The sequence below is a fragment of the Orbicella faveolata genome, unplaced genomic scaffold (assembly GCF_042242905.1).
Source record: "Orbicella faveolata isolate gen_17 unplaced genomic scaffold, um_ofav_v1 contig_46, whole genome shotgun sequence".
NCBI classification, from domain to species: domain Eukaryota; kingdom Metazoa; phylum Cnidaria; class Anthozoa; order Scleractinia; family Merulinidae; genus Orbicella; species Orbicella faveolata.
In genome coordinates, this window is record NW_028301576.1 from 27,795,871 (window position 1) to 27,815,000 (window position 19,130).

At 39.4% G+C, this 19,130-nt stretch overlaps 2 pseudogenes; both read left to right on the plus strand.

The window, feature by feature from the left end:
* Positions 1–1,831: 1,831 nt before the first annotated feature.
* On the plus strand, positions 1,832–2,949 carry LOC149099380 (uncharacterized; annotated as a pseudogene).
* An 11,170-nt stretch (positions 2,950–14,119) lies between these two features.
* LOC149099381 (uncharacterized) lies at positions 14,120–18,378 on the plus strand (annotated as a pseudogene).
* Positions 18,379–19,130: the final 752 nt, after the last annotated feature.

Sequence of the window (19,130 nt, forward strand, 5' to 3'; positions counted from 1 at the left end):
ATTCGCTTTCCATTCGAGCAAATATTCTGGTTTAAAGTTCTGCATGTTCCATATTACAAATGGAACAGTAATTTCTGATTGGTTGTACCAACTTGTCCTAGGCCATATCTCTCCAGTTTTTTCCCTTTCCACAAAAACAAACAGAGGAGTCACCTTTTTTACTTGCTTTGGAGTTGTTCTGCTACTCTGAAGTTGAAACTAGGATGTATTATTTAAGTATTGCAAAATTACATTTATCAGCGTAAGTAGCTGGTACATTCATAGGAATTTGAAAGAAGTGCAGTACTGCATTAACTAGCCTATGTAGCCTACTCATTTGAGTATAAACATCGGTTCAAGTACCTTTAACTAAAGACTTGGTGAAACACTATTTACAAAATGGATAACTATACCTGCCGCCGAGTAAGAATGATGGCTAAATGGAGTAAGTACTACTCAAACATTAAATATTGCTGTTGCTATTAACAATATTGAATTTTTACTTAAACTTATTCATTTGGTTTCAAACCTTTTTGCAGTCTGCATCATGTGCTATGCAATGAAGTCTAGTGTGAAGCTAGATTGGGTAGTACTAAGCTGCGACTATATAATCTGTATTAATTGCGTGTGGAAGAAAGAGAAAGAATTGAGAAAAATGAAAGAATGTGGTTGCGGGTAAGTATTTAAATTTTGTACCTGTAAATAACTGAAAGTTTTATGAATAGATAGACGGAATACAAATGTTGCGATATATTTATTTCACTTGGGATCATCATCTTCAAACAGTTCAAAGCACTTTTGATGATTTACACTGTTACTTAAGTATGTTATGTAACTACCTCAAACTGTGGTTGTAAGTATCAAAATGATATTATGCATTGAGTGTTAATGAATTGAAAAGTAGCTTAATTTTATTAATTTTTGAAACTATTTTATTTTTATAAGTAGGCTAAAGGTTCTAACAAACAATTTTCGTTTCTAGATACCTTGGCTATGGAAAGAATAAAGAACAATCTTAAAACATAATTAGAACAATTACTACAACATGTTCCAAGATACTGAAGAAAAACTGAGCATGTACTTGGGCAAGGTGCATTATTTGAAGAAAATAGAAGTTATAGTCATTTTTGATTAGTACGTTAGAGCACTTCTGTTCTTAAACAGTTACCACAAAAAATTGAGTTTTTTATGAAAGTGCTGTGCAAAGGTTAAAAAGAGAAGTTGTTTTCAATGAAGAATCTTTATGTAATAGAAAGTTTCATCACATCTTAAAGTAACAAGTTGTCAACAAAGGACTATTGCACAATGAAAGAAATTCAATTATCAATGAATGTATGTCAGTTGCTCAAAAAATATTAAAAACAGGTCTTAAATGTACAATAAATAAGATTCAGTTTGGTACAAACAGTTTAATTTTGACAATCTTTTCAAAGAAATCTGTATTTTTATGGTAGTGTAGTCATTTCATTTAGTTTAAAGGAATGTTTCAGGTTGCAAAAATTTGTTTTTTTGGTATGCAGGAAAAAAGATAAAACGGTTGTTTATTTGGTAACAACAAATGCATTTTCTTTTAAGGTAATAACTAGTTCACAGGTGTACTAAAAATAAGGTCTATTCTGTAGAAGGTTCTTTAAACAATGAGAATTAATTCTGAAAAAATTTTAACTATCCATCCTCTTGCTACCCTTTTAAGGTAATAGTTTCTGAAAAAATTCCTATTTAGGATATTGCACTTGTATGAGGTTTCTTGATTGACACAATTCTTTGAATTCTTAAAAAAGTTGTCATAACTGAATAAGATTTTTGAACCCCCAATAAACTTTCTGAAAAGTTCATTACAACCATGAATTGAAACAACCAGAACAAACAAGAATCCAAACTGAAGAAAGAGGAGAGACAAAAACAAAAAGAGCCCTTTACACAGGAGGACATTTCAAGAAGAAGCATTTCAGCCGGTTGCATTTCAAACAAAGAGGAAACAGCATCAGTAAGTGAAAAGATTTGTACAGTGGTAGAAAATGATCTTTCCACTTCACCAGAACCTTGCAGCTCAAAACAAACTGAAACTCAAAAGCAATCTTCAGTATTAGGAAAGTGGCAAGGACCTTCTTCAAACGAGATAATTGGATATGTAGAATCTGCGAGTCCTTCCAAAAGAAATCGAAGAGATACAACGGATTACTGTGATGTTGTTCTGCAAGTCGAAGGTCCAAAGAAATGCAGAGCTGTATGCTTTTCCAGTGTAAAAAGGCAACTTCTTCTGAAGAAAAAGAACAACAAAACAGCTGTTAAAATTTCCAAATATAGTTTAGCTAAGGACTCTGAAACAATATACATCAATGATATGACATACATATCAAAGCCAAGACCTGAAGAATATTCTTTTCAATTTGAAGAATCATTTGCCTCAGTATCTGATAAGTGGCTTTCTTTGAAAGGAGCAATCAAACTTTGTGAACCAATGACTGTAGTTAACATTAAAGCAAAAGTTATAGATGTGGGAGAGACACAACTTGTTTCTGCAAAGCAACTCAAGATGGCAGAGACAATAATCTCTGATGGTGAAACCACTTCAACTCTAATTCTGTGGGAGAAAGATGTTACAGCTGTGCAAAAAAGGAAAGATTTCAACTTTGAGCAAGTAAGGCTAAAAGTTGGAGATGAAAAAAAGATTTTTAACACAACAAAAAACACAGTTATCACTGTAAACAATGACAGTGATCTAAACAATGTTGAACCAAATGAAACATGTGTGGAAAGTAGTACGAAGTCTATAAATATTACAAAGATTGAATTGATTGAGGAATTTCTGTTTCAAAAGCTTGTTTGAAATGTAAAAAACATATTCAGTGCAACTCTCAGTATTTGTTGAAATGTGATTTCTGCAATTATATGATGAGACAAGAAAACTGCAAATCGTATGTGATGGTGAAAATTGTGGTGATGGTTTTTCTGAAGGAATGGAAATGACTGAACTTCATTTGACTCTTTTTTTTTAATAAAGCGGTGACGTCACACAATAAGTCATCACTTAAAAAAGGTAAAACCTGTTTGATTACCATTTGCATCATACATTCTCTTTGAACAACCAAAGTAAGTACACTGTTTCCTTGGCTTTTCTTTGCCGCCATCTTGAAACAGCTACATCCATTGTCTCGCTTTCGTGCAACTGGAAATAAGAAGGCTGAATTATGCAAAGCATCTATTGGTGTTTGTAACTTGATGAGAGATGTCCTGACCTCAGACCTCTCTCTGGACTAGTATTGACTTAGGCCTTGAGCAATGGCATTTCCTTGCAGGAAGCTGTTGGGTAGTGCCATTGGTGTCTGCAAACCAGTGACAATTAGAGGGGTTGTGACTTCAGACCTCTCTCTGGCCTGGTATTGACCTGGGCATTGAGCAATGGCATTTCCTTGCTGGATGTTGTTGGGTTGTGCTGTTGGTGTTTGCAAACCAGTGACAATTGTGAGGGACTGTGATTTAAGAACTCATCTCTCTGACCTGCATTTGAGCAGAGCCCTGTGTAGTTGACGGAAAAGAACTTAGAAAGTTCTTGCTAATGGCCATGGATGTCTGCATTTCCTGCATTGCTTTGACGGATGATTTTTCCTGAGCTTTTACCGCCTTTTTTTGGGTCTGTGCCACAGACTATATTTCAGCAGTGCCTACATTTTGATCTCGTCCCAAAAGAGGGGTTGCCTTTTGTCATTTTGTCGTCTGTTTTGTTGTCATGCCATCAGTTGTATGTTTTTGCTTTACAGGTTTGTGTTGTAACATAAGAGGATATAGGACAAAATGTTGACTCTCTTGGGTGACTAATGTGAACTCAATTCCATAATTATTCAGTTTCAAGATGAACCAAATGTTTACTCTCATGTGTGACTAATGTGATCTTATTGCCATAATCATTCAGACGCAAAAATTTAGAACATGGCAGAAGAAATAGGCAGTAATAAGTATCATGATTTTGACAACATGTGTGAGGATTGTAATTGGGAAGAGCAAAAAAAGAACTTTTTGTGCTGGTTGCAGAGAGAGGAAACAGTGGATCTGGAAACATATCAAAAGTTAAAGAAAAATTTGCTGCTGCAATTCTAGATATAGATATCTACAGCGAGAGAGAATAAGCAATGGATGAGGAGAAGTGGCATCTTTACCGTACCATCCTGTACCCCAATGAACAATACAGAGGCGGTTTTAAGATGAGTGGCAGAGGTTTACTGCAATTGTGGGATTATCTAGTTAGACCCGATGGCGGGTTCACTGACACAGCACATTTTTACATCACAGACCATTCCCTTTATGAAAGCCTGTGTAAATGGTATGAAGACAGTGGGGATGTCAAAATTGAAAGTGAACGTTTCGGAGACTAGCTACATGTGAAACAATTGCATGGTGGTATAGTGATAACATCTTTCTAATGGTTTTCTCATGATACAAAACAGCTTCTCTCATCGCTGACATTATCAAATTGTTCGACTCTGCAGAAAAAATTATTAGTTATGTGACAACTGAAAGAGTTATGAAGAGATAAAAAAAATTCTCTGAAATTGTTTCAGACTGCCATATCTTTTTTTAACTATGTTGCTTTCTTCTGCAAAGGGTGTTGTGTTGCCTAGCAATATAAAAAGATGTTTCTTGTAGGCCACTCCTTTTGGCATTTGTCTTCTTAGCTAAGCTTTTATGGCTTCCTATTACTAAGTAATATTCTAATATGAGAAGACAAAGTTCTGTAGATAGTCTCGTTAAGTACCATTGCAAGGATGATTGGTTTCTTGTATTTTCCATTTTCCTAGGAAAGCGGGAGAAAAATTAATCCTAATTTTTACTTTCATTACAAGTCAGTTTAAATAAATTTGCTTTTACCCACCAGAGGTTGCTACTTTTCTTGAGATTCTCCTTGTTTTCTTCTATTTGGTTTTTTCTTGTTATCTATTTTTTTAAAAACAATGATTGCTTTAGTACTTGTTTACTTATATAAATGTAAGTGCAGTGTTTCTCACCTTGCAGACTGCTTGCATAAACTGTGAAAATTTCTTCTGAGTTAGTTTCATCTGCTGTGAGTAAAAAATGATACCTTCAAAAGGTGTTTAGTTTTTTTCAGGTTTTGATTGAAATTAAAAGGTTAAGTAAAAATGGTTAATAAAGGTTAATTAAAATTATACTATAAAGAACATTTAAAGCAAACCACACGAAGACTTTTGAGCAGAAGAAAGCTATGGATTTTGTAAGCAGGCAGATTGAAATAGAATTGGAAAATGAAGAATTTCAAGTTGATACATATGGAATGCTGTCTAAGGGCCTGATTACATGGCGAATTTCAGCCCAGCTTCTGAAACAAATTCTCATGAAATCAAATTGGCGATTACATGGAGAAGGACTCAGCCCAGGCCGCAATTCAGCCTGGGCTGAAAATCCTAGCCCAGTTTTTCAAACCAGGCTAGGATTTTCAGCCCAGGCAAACGGGCTAAAAAGTCTGAAAAAATCCCATGTAATCGAAACGGAATTTCAGCCCGGGCTGAAAAGCGGGAGATAAGATGGCTGCCACTACAAAGTAGAAGCAATCTCAGTGGAATAAAGGTGACAAAATAGAGAATCTCTCTAATTTTAAAGCTTAGATGGAATATAAGAACATCGAGACAAGGTTAAACAGCACAAGGCTGTCAGGGAGGCCATGAACTCTGCAAGCTTGAGGACATATTTTCTTTCTATGCAAGTACGTCTTTCTGGCTAAGAGACAGGTTTTGTTTCAGTTCCATCATCATTGTAGGGTGTTACTATCCCAAAAAGTTAAAAATTGAGCGCCAACAAAAGGTCAAACTACAAGAGAAGCAATGCGCCTACTTTCATGATTCGTGTTCTCCGCGCCATTTTGATTCTCTGGAGACTTTTCACACACAATTTCATATTTGGTGCCAAGGCTAATATTTCAGCCCGGGCTGAAATTCGTTATGTAATTGCAGCAAAATTTCAGCCCCCCTAGCTGGGCTGAAATTCGCCATGTAATCAGGCCCTAAGCAATTTGTGAAGAATGGCATTTATTACCCTGCTGCCAGTTCCATTTGTAATCTGGAGGATACAGAAGGTTTTGATGCAAACCTGGTACTAGAGCGCAAAATCTGCTTTCTGCTGTCACTGCAGAAGACGTACAAGGTATTACATCCATCTTGCCTTATTTCACTGTGAAAGTCGAGACACAGCACGTGTGGGAATAGACGTACTAGTTAGAAGAGCGCTTTTGCAGAAAGACAGATTACAGTGGAAGACTTACTGCCTTTGTTGACGAAACTGAAATTCTTGTAAAATCAAACAGAAACGTTTTAAAAATAAATCAGACTTTTGGACAATGTGTGGTTCCAGAAATATCCATACCCCCACCACGGAGGGAATCAGAAATTCTGGAGGGGTGGGGGTCAAAGACCCAGGAAATTCTGGATGGGAGGGGGGTTGGATGGTAGATTTAGTTTCCAGACGATTTTCGATTCAATACGGATTCAAGTATTGATCTAGCTGTTTAAAATTCTTTCTTGTGAAGTAGATCTTTCACATTAAAAAAATAGTAGCTTGAGTACTTGTATTTGAATCGCATTATATTTGAAATAAATTTTCCTTCTTCAAAGAGCACTTCGGAAGCTAACAAATGCAAAGAATGTGCCATTTCGTGGAAATTGCCATCATTACTTGTTACCAGTCTACATGAGATTTCTTGTTCGTGTTTCCATGACAAAATCTTTTTTACAGGGTGAGGTTGTCAACCTTACGCCTAACCCCCAACCTGGAGGGCCAGGAGGCTGGTTTTAGTCAGGATCCTCCCCTAAGTGAGTGCGGACCCCTGGGATGCTATTGCAGAGAGGAAAAGAGCAAAGGGTGAAATTATGGGGGCCACGTCTACTCGCCTAAAAGAGAAATCACAAGCTCAGTACAGTAAACTCAATGCCAAAGTTAAGCGGTCAGCTAGAGCAGACAAAAGATTTGTTGAGAACTTCGCAACAGAAGCAGAGGCTGCTGCCCAGAAACAGGAGCAAGGTACAGTTTACAGAATCACCAAGCAAATCTGTGGAGGTCAACGGAGAGGGAAGGCACCTATCTGCAGCAAGCAAGGGGCCTTACTAACAACTGAGAAGGAACAGGAAGAGCAATGGGCACGACACTTTCAGGAAGTACTTGACAAGGAGGCCCTGGAGGAGCCAGCTGCTGCTCAGGATGCTGAGGAAGACCCTGACATTAGCATTGAACCACCCACTAAAGAAGAGATTGTGGAAACCATTAGAGATCTTAAGAATGGTAAAGCACCTGGGCAGGACCAGCTAAAGCTGAGCTCTTTAAATGTCATCGAGAGCTTGCAGCAGAGATATTACTCCCACTCTTCGCTAAGGTGTGGAGTGCAGAACACATTTTCTCCTTGAGAAACATTGAACAGTGTCGTGAATGGCAGAGAGGATTGTACATCAATTTTATCGATTTCCAGAAGGCTTTTGATAGCGTGCACAGAGAGTCTATGGAGTATCCTCAGGGCGTAGGGAATACCTGCACACATTGTCCAAGTGATAAAGCAATTCGACACTGACTTTTGTTGCTCGGTTGGAGGCTCTGACCTGAGCTTCCATGTCAATTCGGGTGTCTGACAAGGATGTGTTATGTCAGTGCTACTGTTTAACATTGTCATTGTTTGGGTGCTGTCTCAAGCTACTGAAGATAGAAGGAGAGGAATACACTGGATGCTGTCAACTGTTCTGGAGGATTTGGATTATGCCGATGACATTGCTTTGCTATCCCATTCTTTTATTGACATGCAGGAGAAAACTAACTGGTTTAACAGATTCTCTCGGCAGGTAGGGCTTAAGATCAGCCCTCAGAAGACAAAAGTATTGCCTGTCAACATCTCAGCACCATTGCCCATCAAAGTGGGACAGCTAGACCTTGAAATGACCCAACAATTCACCTACCTGGGTAGTAAAGTCTGCAGTGATGGGGGGTGACATCGACATCCGACAGAGGATTGGTAAAGCTAGAGGGGCCTCTGCAAAATTGCGACCCATGTGGAGAAGCAGAAACTACAGCAGAAGAATGAAGATTAAGATCTACCAAGCTTGTGTACTCTCTGTACTACTCTACGGATCTGAATGTTGGAGAATGACTGTGCATGACTTGAGAAAGCTGCACGGCTTTCACACATCTTGTCTCTGAAAAATCTTGCACATCTTTTAACCAAAAAAGATCTCCAACAATGAGCTCTTTAAATTGACAACAGAAGGACATGAGTATTGTTCTTACATGGAAACAATGGAGTTGGGTTGGTCATGTGCTCTGCAGAGAATCTACCAGCATTTCTAAAGTTGCTCTCAAATGGACACCAGAGGGTAAAAGAAAAAGAGGCTGTCCAAAATCTACCTGGAGAAGAACTGCAGAAGCAGAACTTCAGGTTCTAAACCTTACCTGGGGCCAGCTTCATGGCTTGCAAAGGACCGACAGGAATGGAGGCGACTTGTTGATGCCCTATGCGCCACTGGGCATTTAAAGGACTGATGATGATGAGTCTACATGAGGTCACCTTGTGGACCGTGAAGCCAACATGTCCTCCAGGGGAGAATGATCAATACGATAATTTGTCAAAAACGTCGGAAAATTACTGTATTGATCATTCTAGGGTGCCACTACCTTCGTGTCCCCAGTTCCCTGTTTCATTTGCTCCTTCATGCAGCAATAAAAAAGATGGGGATATTGCTTCCACTTCAAGTGCTTCAGGGTCAGGATTAGAAACTTGTAAAGGTATGAGTCATGAATGTCAACTTTGAGTTAGTTATCGCACAAATTCTGAATAAGTTTTAACCGGAAATATTTAGACCCTAAATGAAATTGTATGTATTGTTTAACAATCGATGGTGCGGGTTCATCAGGCATGACAGAAATTTACATGTATTAAACTTAATTATTATACATAAATGCATGAGAGTCATTCTTTATTAATTCTCCTTTTTAGGAAAGTGGCCTGCTACCAAAAAAGCCTTTAAAGTAAGTTGTTCTATTAAGCTTAATTCTATGCACAAAACATGGACTTTTTTAATATGCTGGGCATTATTTGTTGGTTGTAGAATAAGGAGATGGCCCGCAGCATTTTATTGTGGTCATTAATTTATTGCTGAATTCTTGGATCTTGAGCTGGGAGGACTTTTAACAATACACTATACCATAATATAGTTGAATAACTCTAAGACTTAGTTAGGGAACGTTATACTGTGTTAGAAAGATCAAAATGTTTCACGTCATTTCTATCCCGAGCCCATGCTGCAGCCATGCATGCATGATGTTCTTTTATTAGCATTTAGAGTGAACGACGTTAATAGTCAAAATTTGAGAGAAGCTGCTCTTCAAGGGACATTTTTTGGTAATATTGGCTGCAGCCGCACTTGGAGAGTTAACTCAGTTTATTTTTTAGAAACCTGGTTAAAAATTCTAAACAACTTAACTTGGTTAAAGGTTAGTTATAATAAAATAATGGGGTTATATTTTATGAGCGGCCACACTGAAATGGGTTATGAAGCAGGTTAAACTCAATTGACATCATCAGATAAACCAACAAAATGGCAGACTTTGAGGATCCTGTTCAGTCTGTTGTTATATTCTCGATTCTTTTTCTTTGTTTTCGTTTCCTTTCTCTCCACTCACGGCTAAGGCAGTCCCTCTTCCTTCTAATAAGCACTACGCAAATTTCTATGGCAGTTCTTTCAAACACGATGTTAATTTTGCGTAGAGGTCAGAGTGTTCTCCATCGCCGTCAAATCGTCCTTGAGTCTGGGTATATCCGAGAGACCAGCGATGGTTTGGGGAAATCCATAGGAATCTGCCCTGCATGACTTTTTTAGAGAGCATTTTCGAATGAGCTTTGACTCTTTTCACGCCCTTTGTCGTATTCTGTCACCATTTAGGGCAAAAAGAAACACTCGCTTCCGTGCAGCGCTGATTAGACTGCTGATAAGAGACCACTAACCTGGGTTAAAGCACAGGAAAAGGTGGTTTAAAATTAACCTAACCCGGTTAAAAAATCTATTGTTTGTCAATTAATTTCCGTGGTAACCATAAACCCGGTTTAAGTTTGATGAACAGCCAAAATTAGCGGCCGCATCACGATTTTTCGGTAACCTGGTTAACCGTAATTAATTAATTAGAAATAACCCGGTAAACTCTCTAGTGCGGCCGTGGCCATTGTTTAATGCATTTGCTGTGGGTTTTGATTATTACTATAATGAGTCTTGCATGGTCAAAATTGAAAAGATATCTTACACAATGTAGTTTACAACAATTTTCTTTTATTTACCATAGAAACCTATTGTCTTTTATAATATAGATAGTACCCTGCACGCGCTCTGATTGGTCAAAAACCCATGTTTTATCAGAGTGTAAGACAGAAAAAGCGTGTTTTATTGTGTTTTGCCACATTTCCTTCAGTCAACATTTTCTTAGAGATGGCGGAAACCTTTCTTTGAAGAAATTTGTCATGGATTTCTCAGAAGTGAAGAAGATGAAGCAGCAGAAAGTTTTGAAGACAAGGCATCTAGCACTTTAATGGTATTAAATTGTGTCAGTTTGTCCATCTGTGTGCTTTGCTGTTTCTACTCGTGGTGTGTAAAAGCCATATCATCAGGCAAATGAAGAAGCCTAAGCCATGTATTACACTGTGATAAAACACTCTCGACATTTGAGAACACTTGATACATGGCTTAGGCTTCTTTATTTGTTAATGAATAAAAGGGCTGCACTTGTGAGTTTTTCAAAAAGCTGAAATTGCATGAGCCAAAGTGGCTCGGGAAATTTCAGCTTTTTGAAAAACTCACTCATGCAAATTAATTCCAAATTGAACTCGAAACCGTATGATTACCAATACTAACACTAGACAGCATGATTATTAACATTTACTATTGTAGTCTTTTTGTTCAATTTTGCCTTACCCTAAATGTCATATTTGATTTCAGGCTGATGTACTCTACACAGATCATAATCATAATGTTGTGGCCCTCGTGCAACGTAAGTATGGTGGTGGGGACAACATTAACTGGTATGGCACTCCTGGAGCCTTTGATTTTACTGGGAGCAACTCAAGGGAGCACCCACCCTTCCACGAGGGACAACTTTTTTTAAACTTGTTTACTTCATTTGTGATGGTAAAATTACTTTGTTGTACTAAATAAATTAAATTTTCACTGTCCTTACACAATGAAATTGTGCATACTAATGCTACTGGAGAATTCAAAATTCAAAGTGGAAGGCCATTTCCATCATTATTTGCAAGTTTGTGAGAAATTTGGTTAATATCTCTCCACTTTTTATCATAAAGTAATCAGTGGGAGTGTAGTGGTGTAAAGCATACACTGTTGTAACATTATTTAAGCCATTCCATTATGTTAAGCAGCATAGAAAATAAGCAATAAGTAGTAAGATCTATATTAGTATTTTTGGCTTGCAAGTGATCTACAACATAACACAATCATGTAATATCCTTATAAAATAGCTACCTTTATGTATACTGCACAGACTGTGCATGTTAAGTAACTTTGCCATCAGAATTAACTGGCCTTTTTTTTGTTTATTTATAAAATTACAGCCAGCCTCTTTACAGCTAGGTAAAACACAGCTAGTTTAAGAGCATTAACTGCCGCTTATAAGCCCTGGGCTGTATACAACTTTGTAAAGGCTTTAGATGGGCTTATAACTGGAAGGACATATCCAAGGGTCTTATAACCTGAATAACAAAACCGTTTTGAAAACAAACTTAATGGCTGTGTTGGTTGAGACAGGTTTTTCATTTACTGGTTTTTAATTTGGCATTAAAACAGCATGATAAATTCAATTGAAAACAAGGAAAGCTAGAGGGGGGCCTTTATATGGGGGCTTATAATTGGATGTATTTTTGGTTTAGAAGAATGTAGAGATATTGTGTTACGTTATACTGCACGTGCTCTAGCCCGTGTTATTTTGATCATCAGTTTGATTTCAGCCAATCAGATGCTTTGTATGATTATTTGATTTCATAACAATTTAAGCACAAGGACCATCTGTATTTTGGGAGCCTGCATTGTGTGTAACACTGGGCAAATAAATAACTTAAAGCTGTTTCTTTGTTGTACATTATTACACATCGATTTTGCTACATGGTGTCAGAAGTAGGACGGTCTAATCACACACCTAAGGATGACTGACCCTCCAGCACAAGCACAAGCACAAGCAGTACAAGCAGGTACATCACAGAGTTTTGTTCTCCCATCAAATTTGCCACTGCCTAAAGCGCTAAGCTTTGACAACAATTTAGCCACGCCATGGAAATTGTGGAAACAAGCATGGAAACGCTACGAAATCGCCACTGGTGTGCACAAACAAGAAGGTGTTGTCCGCATCTTGACTCTATTAAGCATCATCGATGAGGACGGCACCTTCACATAAAATGAAGGAGAAGACCCAAATGACATTGAGTTAGTTTTGCAGAAGTTCGATCAGTTCTGTGCCCCCAGAACACAAGTTATCTATGACCGCTATCGTTTTAACAATAGAAACCAGGAACCAGGCAAAAATATTACCAGCTACCTTACAGAGCTGCGAACGATGGCCAGAAATTGTGCACATGATACAATCACGCCAGATGACATATTGCGAGACTGCCTCATGTTGGGCATAAGTGACGATTGCATATGCAAGAGACCTCTCCGTTTAAACGATTTGACCCTTCAACAAGCCATGGACCAAATGAAATCTTCAAAGCAGACCCAACAGCAGGTAAAACAAATGACCAGAGGAGACACGTTGGTCCATGCATTGAATAAATCCAGAAACTCTGATCATGCTGAAGATGACAAGACAAGAAGACCACCGAGAAAAGAATGTGGAAATTGTGGAATGTTGCATGGATGCGACTGCCCAGCATATGGAAAAACATGTTTCAATTGTGGAACAATGAATCACTGCGCATAGATGCCAAGCTTCATCAAGAGGAAGGAGGAACAGAGTCTCGACTGGTCATGAAACCGCTGATCCGAAACAAGACCCATACTACATTGTTTCAGTTGCTGAGAACAAACCCCAGGCACAGATGGCTGTCATCAAAAGGCAAATCTCTTCGCCTACACCTGAGACAGAAGTTCAGTTTCAAGTTGACGCCGGATCTCAGTGTGACATACTCCCTGCCTGGATATACAAACAGGTTACAGGAGACACTCAGCTTCAGCATCTCAAACCTTGCCAAAAGGAGATCGTTTCGTACACAGGAGAACATCGCAAAATGACTGGCAAAGTCAACCTCCCCGTTTGGTCTGGAAGACATCGAAAGTCACTTGACTTTAACATCATTGATGGTGATTATGAGGCAATTTTGTCATTAAACACAAGCGTTGGCCTTGGTTTTGTAGGGCTGCACAATTGTGACGTTCCGGCAACCCACGTCAACTCGCCCTCCACCACCCTGCAAGAAGAATTCGCAGATGTATTCGAGGGGTTAGGCGCCCTTCCAGGAAAGTACCAAATCGTTATTGATGAAAACATTCCACCATGTGTTCATGCCCCGAGACGAGTGCCAGTGGCCCTGCGACAGCGCATAAAAGAGAAGCTTGATGAGCTGGTTGAATGTAAAGTGCTCGTGCCAGTCATGGAATGAACTCAGTGGGTATCCAGCATGCTGACTATAGTGAAACCGAACAAGGTACGGATTTGTATTGACACAAAAGACCTCAACGGCGCAGTACGTCGAGAAAATTACCTGCCCACCATCGACGAAGTTGCGTCCCGATTAGCAGGCGCCAAGAAATTTATGCTCTGTGATGCCAAGGACGGTTTCCACCAAATCCTTCTGAATGACACCTCTAGCTATTTGACAATGTTCAACTCGCATTTCGGACGTTACTGTTGGCCACATATGCCCTTCAGTATATCCAGTGCTCCTGAAGTCTGGCAGCGACGAATGCATGAGTTTGTTGAAGACCTCGAGGGCCTTGAAGTCATCGCAGACGATTTTCTCATTGCTGGCTTTGGTGCAACTGATACAGAGGTTAATGCCAGCCTCGAAAAGAATGAACGTGCATTCCTTCAAAAGTGCCATGAGTGGAACCTCAAACTTAACAAAACGAAGTTCAAGCGAGCCCAAACTGAAGTGTGATTCATGGGCCATCTCCTGATCCCGGAGGGCCCATCCAAAGTGGAAGCCATCTTAGAAATGCCTCCACCGAGTGATGTAAAAGGGCTGAAGAGATTCCTTGGCATGGTCAATTATTTGGCCAAATTCCTGCCCCTATTGTCTGACATGATGGAACCAGTGAGAAGACTAGATGACAAAGAAGTTGAATGGTGCTGGCTTGAACAACACCAGAAAGCATTTACCACCATCAAACAGTACTTGGCCGATGCTCTGGTATTGAAATACTATGACGTCAATGAAGAAGTCATGATCCAATGTGACGCTAGCAAGACAGGTCTGGGAGCGGTTCGTATGCAAAAGGGACAATCCATTGCCTTTGCATCCAGAGCTCTGACAGGTAAAGAAACCTGATATGCACAAATCGAAAAGGAGTTATTAGCAATTGTGTGGTCAGCCAACAAATTTGACCAGTACATACTGGGATGAGATTGTGTGCATATCGAGTCTGACCATGAACCACTGAAAGCAATCTTCAACAAGCCAGTTCACAAGTCGCCAAAAAGGCTTCAGAGGATGCTGATGGCTCTACAGAACTATTCTTTGGATGTCCAAGACAAGAACTTGTGTGAATATCTGATACCTTAAGTCACGCCTACTGCAACACAACTGAGTTTGTACAGCATGACACAAGTCTCGTCTGCTCAATTGAGGAAATTGACCATTCAGAGAACCTCTCTATCGCCTCGTACAGAATCGCTGAATTCAGACGCGAGACAGCGAATGATGCTGTCATGCAAAGTCTAATTGGGTCAATAAAGAGCGGATGGGCACCGTCAAAGAAACAGTGTGACCCGGTGCTTACACTGTACTATGACAAGCGAAACGAACTCGTGGAGGACAAAGGATTAATATTCCTTGGGGAACGGCTGGTTGTACCTACATCCCTGAGTAAAGAAATGAAGCAAATTCACAGGTCACACATTGGAATTGAAGGATGTCGCCATTATGCCAGAGAAGTCTTGTACTGGCCACTCATGAACGCCGAAGTGAAAGATTTTATTTCCAAGTGCTCAATCTGCCAATCCCGTAAGCCTGATCAGTGTTGTGAAGACATGCAACCTTATCCTACATCAAAGAAGACTTCCAGATCAGTTAAAGAACATACAAAGGAGGACATTTGGTCGGAATGTGTTACGGATATAAAGAATATATCATGATGAATATGCCATCGTATATATGGATTTTCATAGTGATGTGGAACTAATGACGTCATCACTCAAGCTGCTATTGGGTGAAGAAAATGTTAGACCTTATTACGGAAAAGGACTGACTCTGCCTTCAGAAGAAAAGAGTTTCAAGTTTTGGTAGCCACTGAGTCCTATGAGGTTGGCACACATAGTCCACACGTGGACAATATTTTCAGGGTGGGTTGCATGTGTAACCTTAGTGTTATGATCCAAGCTGGAAGAAGTGGTAACAGCGCTGATGGTTTTCTTCTAGTCAATGAGTCAAAGGATGACCAACACTTAGCTTTCTGGACCAAAAACTGTTCAAAAAGTGTAGAACAGATAAAGCCACAACTGATTCAATCATGGCGCTGGGTCTACTCTATATACTGCAAACGACGTATGAGAGAGGAAATAATCAGTAAGTTTGGAGGAGGCCATCTGGAGTTGCAGTGTGTAGATGAGTGTTGTTCCAGTTGTGATATCAAAGACAAAAGAGATTTCAACATAAAGGAAGCAATAAGGCTTCTAATCCAGGCAGTTTTAGACCTCAGACAAATGCAGACTTATGAAGAAGGGGTAAAAGAAGAAGTACTGATTGGATGGTTAAGAGGTAGCAAGAAAGATACATTTTCTCTGCCCGAAATGTAGAAAATCATGGAGCTAATGCAGACATATTCTGTTGGTATGAAGACTTTAAAGATAGAACTTCTCAAGGGTGGCGGTCAAGGGTTCTGAGACAAGCTATTCATTTACAGTTAATTGACAGATAATAACATATTAAGGTGCACATCATTCACAAGAGTATGGAGGCAGTACAAAGCTTCTGAGAAAGGGAGGCAATTTCTGGATTCTCCTTATGATATCCTTGTTTTGGATCCAATAAACGATTCATTAGATCAAAAAGCAAAACAGAAGCTTCTCACAAGAGCAAGGACTGGAAGAGGACATCATTATCTGCCAAAAATAAAGGATTGCCTGAGGAATTCGGCAAATTACATAGAGTTAATGCTTAAGGACCCGCATGAATTCCCAGGATTCAACACAGCCTCAGGGACGCCACAAACAAACTTTGTTTTTGTTTAAGACTGTAGAAAGTTAAATTTTTCCCCCAGTACTCAACCTCATTTTATTTGGGACAATAATCAGCTGTCAAAACAAAGTACACAAACAGCCAAGCACAATATAGTTATAGATGGTGTGGATACCTTATTAAATGTGAGAAGAGGACCTTGTGAAGGTGTGAAGAAGTGTGCTAGTGTTGACTGCTCTTACATTGTCTCCAACAGACAAAAGGTCAATCGTTGTGTACACCACAGAGAGTCATTCCCTTGTTTCCACTGGACCATGTCCTGCACATATGGTTTACATATGGCCATCCAGTGACAATGGAAGGCGATGGATTGGGATTGTGCCAAACATGCAACACAACCACTCAAAACCAGCACCACACATCCTGTAAAGCAAAGTTAAAGAGGACATCCAGAAAGTGGTATCTGATGATAGTACTTAAAGTACCAAAGATATGATGAAGGGGTTGGGAATTGGTTATGTCCCCCTGAAGCCAGTTCACCTGCAGCTAATGCTGACCATGTGGGGAGAGAGGAAAATGGTGCTTGGAAAATTTGTCTTTTCTTAAAGAACTTTGTTCACTAGATGAGATACTTGGTTTTGATAAAATTAGGAAAAAAGTGGAAGGTAACCAGTTGTATGATGAAAGCATGAATATAAGTGAAAAAGTCAACAAAATGATGGGACAGTATCAGATGGAAGGATCTGAGTATATTTTTATGAGTGCCAGGAAGTATACGTTTTTTATGTCGCCATTTCAATCAACTCTTTTGAGTAGAGCAGAAGATTTATTTATGGATGTGACCTACACAGGTAACAACTTTTTTCCATAACTTCTGAGCATCGTAACTTTCAACGAACAAACGTGCATGTATAACGCGGTTGCAAGAGTACTGTGCAGTAGACAAGATGGTGAGACTTATGCCAAGTCGATAACCACAATTCTCGACAAGGTTTCACATGATCATGCTTATTTCTCAAATGGTGCGAGGTTAAGGTCCATACTCATGGATTTCGACGATGCACAATACAAAGCCTGAAAGAATGTCTTGGTGAAGAACTGGCCAAGAAAGTCATCCAGGGATGCAATGGTCATTTGCAACGATTGGTGAATAGAGTCTGTATGTTTGTTTGCCAAAGCGACGCTGAAACTTGTATCTTCAAAACTTTAGCTCACAAAATTGAAGAAGAATGAGATAAAGAGAATGTTTACCTAATTTTCGATGTTCTATCGGGTTTCAGGAAACTACAGGACGCTAAACAGTTTATCGAGTACGACCTGTCCTCTGAACTTGACAGGCTTGACAGCCATAACTGGACAAAACTGAAGCACTGGAGCAAGTAGTGGTGTCGGTTGAATCACCAGCAGTGTCTACAAGGGCCTTAAGGAAATGGACGTGAAAGATTAGGAAGGACCATGTACCACCAATCCAGTTGAGGCATTGAACCGAAAATCACTGCAGGAAGGTTGTACTGTTCTTCATACATTAATGGAAAACATTTACCTGGAGGATCACCTACAAGTGGTGAAAACAGCAGTGTGCGAAGGTAATGTTACAACCTCTTATAGGGCATCACCTGGTAAACCAAAAAGTACATGAAACCGTACAGCATTGGGAATTTAGGAGATGAAGGTCCACCAGACAAGCGCTGGTATATAATCAGTCGGAAAAGAAGGCCGAATGGTAGAGCATCAATCAATCGTCTGATTGAAGTGGAACATGAGAAAAAGGACAAATCAGGAAAGGTGACAAAGTACTCGGGATGGTGCAAAGGACAGATCGTGGCATATAGGAAACATGAAGGGTGCTTGGTAAAATTTGAGGATAGAATTGCCAATGATGGAACAGTCGTCGCTGGGTGGTCAGATTGGATTCCAGACTTAAATAGTAAGGATGTTCGTTTATTAGATCAGTAATTCAATTACTTTAGCTCACTCTAATCAAGCTAAAGTTTGACATCCAAAAGGCTTGTATTATGTGAAAAACAAGGCCTTGACACGCTGATCAAAGATGGTGTCAAACCATCCAATTGACTTGACAAAGAAGTGCACTAAGCAAGCGCTTCGTACACATTGTCAATGTAGTGGGTTGAGCTGTCCTGAATAAGTATGTGGGGTTAACAACTCTAACAAATGTTGTTTGATCAACACTATGCATAGCTTAAGTCCTCCCAGACATCTGGAAGATCCTCCAGATTTCTTAACTGATCAAAACACGAATTTTGTTCAACGTCCTGCTCTTCTCTACAACTACATTATGTCATATTTCCCAGCAATATTCCAGAGTCTCCTGATTCCTGCAAGAATTTTGTTTTTCTCTCAAAACAGGCCTTTGTAGAGTTGACACCCCCCGTAATAAGTTTGAGAGAACAAACCCCAGTTTCTAATAGATAATGGAGACTTCTAGGACAGGATTGAGCAGGACAAGATGTAAGAGGGAGCGAAGAATAAAGAACCTGATACTAACAATGGATGACTTCCCCAACACAGTAACTTCTACTAAATTGAAACAATATTCAGTGCAAGTTACTGTGCATGGATAATATCACAAAGTGTGGGGGTCAGGAAGGCACTTTACTAAGTAGTAAACAGTTGATAAGATATGTGATTGTGTCTCTTTCTTGCTAGGGAGGACTATGACAGGTTTCATTTACCCGAGTCAATTATGGTAGACAGAAATTACCCAATAAATTTTCCTCTACTCTGCACAGCACTTTTACACATACTGTAGGGAGAT